The 6,751-nt window shown below is 43.3% G+C and overlaps 1 protein-coding gene across 1 annotated transcript in view; it reads right to left on the bottom strand.

The window, feature by feature from the left end:
* Nucleotides 1-6,751, bottom strand: part of LOC115062693 (zinc finger protein 567-like) — a 28,960-nt gene that overhangs the window by 20,370 nt on the left and 1,839 nt on the right. The window lies entirely within an intron of this gene.

The following is a 6,751-nucleotide window of genomic DNA, read 5'->3' as shown; positions in this document are numbered from 1 at the left end:
AAAAAAAAAAAAAAAATCTTCAGGAAGGCCCAAAAGGTTTGAGCTGCTCATCTGCACCACACCTTGGGAAAAGACACAGCATCTGTTAAAACAGGCAAGACTGGAACACTACATGTCAGCGGATCCCCAGGCAACCAGTTTTTAACTCAGCCTCCAATGCCCTCTTCTGGTGTCTGCACTCAAGTTGCATATGACCCCACACAGACACATAATTTCCAAAAATAAATAAAGATGAGAGAAATACTTTCCCAGAAGGCTAGAGGTGACCCAGCATGAAGTTTGGACTTGGGTGTTTGACTAAGACATGACCTACTGGACATGAACCGGGTAGACAGCAAGGGTTGGGATGGGTTTGGAGGGTATATGTGTACTGCACCTCCTGTGTGACGTGTGATTATAAAGTCATGCGACCCCACATGTGCCACTGAATTTGCATGGCTATTTCTTTTGGCTGATACAATTTAATACTTTTTGAAATTTCTTTTGCTGATTTCACATGTATGCATATGTCTGTTTAGAAATGTGCATGTATATGCAAGTGCCCAGAGAGCTGAGAAGATGTGGAACAGCTGGGAACAGTCTGCAAGGGCATTAGCACTTTGACTGCTTAGTTGACTCTTCAGCCTTCCCTCCAAATGAAAAAAAAAAGTTTAGAAGCACATTTACCATTCGTGTGCGTATGTCTGGACATGTGGCATGTGACTTGTAGAGGTAAGAGGACAATTTTGTGGAGTTGGGTCTTATCTTCCACTCTATATGGGTCTCTGGGAATTCATTTAGAGCCTCTGGCTTAGCACCCAGAACTTGTGGTTGCTAAGCCATCTCACTGGTTCTCTGGCCAACTATTGATTCTCTGTGGATGATTTTGGCCGAGTATAGAATTGGGTAGGAATTTAACTCAAAGGTTCTTTCTGGCCCAAGTTCCACAACGTTCCCTGAATTTTGTATGTCCATTTGTGGCTATAGACATTCAACATTTGGTCCAAGATTTTTGAGTAATTATTAAGTCTCTGAAGTCACCACTAAATATGGTACAAAGAAGCTTCTCTGACCAGAGGTGATAGCAATGTGGGTATTTGACAAACACTTGTCCATTTAACAAAACAATAGTAGCTTTCCCATCAGGGCCTGTGACCTCTCCAACAGTGGCCTTTCACTGGATTTATAGTAACAGACTCTTTAACTTGTTGAACAGGATCCTAGTGTGCAGTTGCTGGTGGAGAAGATGGAGTGGTAGGATTGCTCAGTGGTTAAGAGTACTTTGCTGGGACTGGAGAGATGGCTCAGCGGTTAAGAGCACTGACTGCTCTTCCAAAGGTCCTGAGTTCAAATCCCAGCAACCACATGGTGACTCACAACCATCCTTAACAAGATCTGACGCCCTCTTCTGGAGTGTCTGAAGACAGCTACAGTGTACTTATACATAATAAATAAATAAATCTTTTTTTAAAAAAAAGAGTACTTTGCTCTTCCAGAAGATGGGATGGAGGCTGGTTCCCAGCACCCACATTGGACAGCTCACAACTGCTTCTAATTATGACTCCAGGGCAGTCAAAGACCGCCTTTGGACCTTTGCAGACACTGGCATATATGTATTTACATATAGGTACTTGTAGTGTATAATTAATAAAAAATAACCCACACTATTACCGGTTTCAGGCCAGTAATATCGGTTTCCCTGCCCCCCCCCAGGCCTATTCTCAAGCAGCTGTCCGCCCAGTTTCCCACAGTTCACTTGCTGCCACAATCCCAGTCATCTGTCCCCTGTGGCTAGTCTGCCAAGACTGGCTCTATTCCCTGGAGCCCACCTGAGTCACCGGGAATGTAAAATACCAGACAATCTTAGGTTAGAATCAACAGATAACACAACCGCTGGGCGAGGAATCTATCATACTAAACTCAGCACCGCTACCACTGCCTCCTCCACTGCCTCCTCCACGGCCTCCTCCACTGCCTCCTCCACTGCCTCCTCCACTGCCTCCTCCACTGCCTCCTCCACTGCCTCCTCCACTGCCTCCTCCACTGCCTCCTCCACGGCCTCCTCCACTGCCTCCTCCACTGCCTCCTCCACGGCCTCCTCCACTGCCTCCTCCACGGCCTCCTCCACTGCCTCCTCCACTGCCTCCTCCACTGCCTCCTGCTACTCCTCTTGAAGCAGGAGATGCTTCGGGGTTTCCTCTCCCACCACCACCACCACCACCTTATTCCTATGATCCCAGTGGAAGTGATCTGCCCCAAGATAGAAATGTTTTGCAGTACTATTTCAATCTAGGACAACTACTTGCATTCCATGGTTTATATGCCATATGTGCAGCCACAGCAAGAACAGGTTCATGGAGTTATCCAGATTGTACTGAGCAACCCCTCGTAGACCAAAGTGTTTCTCAGGTATACAGTGATGTGGAGAGCGGATGGCACACAGGCAGATGTATCAACAAATGATACTTTTCCCATTGCTGATGCTGTACCTACCCCTCACGGAGCAGTCTACTATCCAGTAATGACAGATCCCTGTGGATGGAGATCTTTGTCGGGTTTTGATTCCTATGTTCCTGTTGCATCAGATTATTCCAGTGTTGCCATGTGGCATCCAGTTGGTGCAGCATATGGTGCTCCTGCACAGATCCATGGTGCTATGAATCCCGGGCCAATTGGCTATATGCTTCTCCCTAACTCACCTCATTATACACCTCAGAATTAAGATTTGGCAACATGAAGTACTTTTTGCTGCCATCTTTACTGTTATGGTTCATAAATGTTTTACATTAGTTCTTAAGTGATTTAGTTGGGAAGAATGTTAACTATTAAAATTATTTTACTTTTGAAGTAAAATATTTCTTTAAGACCTTTGTCTTAATATTACTTTTTGTTATGAATAGGAAAATTGCAATGAATGTACAAGTAGTCCCTATAATGGGCAAGTTCATTGGAGGCAGCTTCGTGTTAGCCATCGTGTTAAAACTGTATTAACTGATGGTGCCAACTGAGAAAAGAAAGGAAAAAAATAAGCTATTTTCCTATATCATACATCTTAATCAATTATTTTAAAAGTTAGTATGATTTGCGTTTTTCAAGACATTTAAAGAGACAAAACATTCCAACCAAACAGGAGCCTGTGTTCCTGGGTATTTGTTTATATTACATGAGAGTTCTTCAGATTTCCTTTTGAGAATCGTCAGAACTGAATTGTAGCCTGATATTAACCAGTTTTGAAAGCACATGGTGTTCTGCTTTGTATGTGCCACCATATGGTATTGTTTAATACTGGATTTACATAACTGTCCTACCAAACAATATTATAGTATCCTTTGCACAATTTGCAGTAAATAAGAACTAGCATGTAAAATTGCCAAAAAAAAGAAAGAAATCTAACAGTGGCATATTCTGCTACCAGATCTAACAGTTCCGTCTGCATGGTGCCTCCTTTCACTTCCGCCTCACTGTCCAAAAAAGGGGTGTTCCTTCCTTCTCTCCCTCTTCCTCTCTTGGACCGGAAGACCAACCTCCTCGCCCAGTGACTGGCGGTTTTTTTTTTGTTTTTTTTTTTTGAGGTTGTAAACAACTAGATGATACTGCAAATCTTTTTACCTTTTCATTTTTTTTTTTTTTTGGCTTTTTCTTGTCTTTATTATCCAATTAATTTAGGGAAAATTCTGCTGCAGATAGTCATATAATTGGATAAAGTATTTGTAAAACAAATTTAGTGGTCTATTTGATACCATCTGGGAGCACAGTATGTCAGTATCTGGTTTGGCCTGGGGAGTAAAGGTTAGCTGTGCAAGCATGGGGACCAGATCCCCAGAACCCATACACAAAGCTGGTCATGGTGGAACATGCTTCTGAGCCCAACTTGGGAGGTCAAGATGGCAGGACTTCTGTGATCATTGGCCAGCTCAGGCCCCAGTGAATGATTCTAATAAAACTAAGTGTATAGCATCCAAGGATATCAGGCCTCTGTATACACTTACAAAAGAATGTGCACACACATACAAATTTCCTTTCGTACAGGTAAAAAAGAAGACACACAGGTAGAATTGTCAGGTTGTAGCTATTATATTTGAAAACTAGCAGATAACATAAATATCAACTGCAAACCGGAGTTCCAAATATACCAAAGTATGGTTTTCCCAAAAATCTTACGATTCTTTCACATTCTTGAATTGAATTTAAAAGCTCAAGGTTCTGTCTTTCCACTGTCCCCAGGACTGTTTAGCCAGTGTGTTGAAATGCAGAGGGTTTACCTTAGTGCAGCTTGCCTAATTGCAGTCTCATGTGGAAAGCTGTTATGATTTATAACTTTGTACTCATAAGCTGGCTTTCATGTTGAAGACCTGTTTTTAATTCATTTATATAAAAAAGTTAAAGTCACTATAAATCTGCAAGGCAGTTTTCAGTGTTAAATTTTGACACGTTTTTGAGGTTGTAAACAACTAGATGATACTGCAAATCTTTTCACCTTTTTATTTTTTGGCTTTTTCTTGTTTTGTTTTTGAGACAGTTTTTCTATATAGCCCTGGCTGTTCTGGAACTCACTCTGTAGACCAGGCTAGTCTTGAACCCAACTTAGAGATCCACCTTCCTCTGCCTCCCAAGTGCTGGGATTAAATGTGTGTGCCACCAGCTACCACTGCCTGGCTGCTATCTTCTAAAAGTAAATGACGCCTTCATAGCTGGCATCAATAGTTAAAATCAGTCCCTGCCCCCATCCCACCTCCCCCCAAGGTTTTCATGTGTAGTGTGTGTGTTTGTGTGTGTGTGTGCTTTCATAAGTGGAGTGAAGGTATGTGTGCATGTGTACACAAAGCTAGAGAAGGTTCAATGAATAGATTCGCTGACAAGCAAGCGTGACAAACTGAGTTTTCCAACTGGTGTGTAGTGGGAGGACAGAACTGAGCTGCACAGCGTCTTCCTTCAAGCATGCAACACCCCCACCCCCAGTGGTGTCTTCAAGATGGAAAGTGGGCTGCAGTGAAGCACTGAAGCTTACTGGCTGACCTTTCAGACACCTTGGTTTGAGCTCCAGCACCCACATGACAGCTCAGAACCTTTTATAACTCCAGTCCCAAGTGATGACACCCCCTTTTGGCCCTTGAGTACTGCACACACAGTGCACAGATATATGCAAGCAGAACACTCAGACACAATGAAGAAAGCCAGTAAACCCCAGTGGTCTGGGATCCTCAGGGCCTTGCACACGCACCGAGCTGTACCCACAGTCCTACTTTACTTTTTATGTGCAGACAGGCTCTTGTTAGGCTGCTCAGGCTGGTAAACCTCTTGCCTCAGTGTTTCAAAGAGCTTCGATATGAAAACCATCTCAACTCTAGAGTAGGCACCACTCTGGTTTAACTCCTCCTACCCTTATTTAACAAACCCTACTTTAGCATGAACTTTGATGCTTGCTAGTTTTAAGTGAGCCATAAAAACAGCCCTAAAACAACGAACTGTATATCATTTTTCTCTAATATGAATTCTTTTTTGGTTTTGTGATAAGTAATGACTGCCACATTTATTGCATTTACATAGACAAAACATAGACCTCTTTTGAGCTGGACCTCAAAACCTTGATACTATGTAGCCCAAACGGGACTCATGGCAGATGTTCTGCGTCATCCTCAAATTGTGGAACCACGGGCTTGGGCCACCATGACTCACCTGGAAAGTTGATTTTCAACAAGTATTACCTCTAAGTGAAGGCATGGTAAGGCCACTGAAATGGACCACTCCATGGGTATAAAGAAGCAGAGTTTATTGTAAACATAAAACTGCCACATCTCTCTCAGGGTAGAGTGAAAAATAGCCAGAGGTGTTTGGGAATGCCCAAAGATGCCACGGAGCAGAGAGACACTAAAGGGTGGGGCAGGTGGGGACTTTCGTTTTTTAAGAAAAACAAGGAGCACAGAGTTGGAGGGAGAAAGCTGAAAGCTCTAACAGTCTGGAGATTTAAAACCAGAAGAGCCCTTGATATATACCAGAACTGCATGTTAAAAGGGACTGAAGAAGCCTGGAAATTAGCATAGGGCTTTGATATGTAGCCAGGTACCTCATTTGCCTAAGGTAGGAAGAAATGTGTCTTTATATACCCCACCTCAAAAAACTCTACTGTCCAGCCTGAGCTGAGCCCAAATGTTACTTTGGACAGTGCCAGTGGCAGTACATTTGGGGGGGTGGGGAAGAGGGAGCTGGGATGCAACATTATCTATGTTGAATGGATGTTAATGAGTTCTGCTTCCAGCATAGGGGCACACACTATATTTTTTTTAAAAAAGATTTATTATGTATACAGTGTTCTGCCTGCATGTATGCCTACAGGCCAGAAGAGGACACCACATCTCATTACAGATGGTTGTAAGCCACTACGTGGTTGCTGGGAGTTAAACTCAGGACCTCTAAAAGAGCAGCCAGTGCTCTTAACCTGTGATCCATCTCTCCAGCCCAGCAGATACCTTTAATTCCAGCAGTCAGGAGGCAGGCAGATCTGAGTTTGATGCCAGCCTGGTCTAAAGAGAGAATTGTAGGGCAGCCGGTACCATCTAGTGAGATTTTTGTTTGTGTGTCTCCCCACCACCACCACACACACACACAAAGAGTTCTGTATGGATTTGTTTTTTCACATTGATTTATATTTAGCTCTCTTAAGAATGGAATCATTTAGCTGGGCGTGGTGGCGCACACCTTTAATCCCAGCACTCGGGAGGCAGAGGCAGGCGGATTTCTGAGTTTGAGGCCAGCCTGGTCTACAGAGTGAGTT

This window comes from Mus pahari, chromosome 1 (assembly GCF_900095145.1).
Source record: "Mus pahari chromosome 1, PAHARI_EIJ_v1.1, whole genome shotgun sequence".
In the NCBI taxonomy this organism is placed as follows: Eukaryota; Metazoa; Chordata; class Mammalia; order Rodentia; family Muridae; genus Mus; species Mus pahari.
This window is presented reverse-complemented; position numbering and strand designations above follow the sequence as displayed.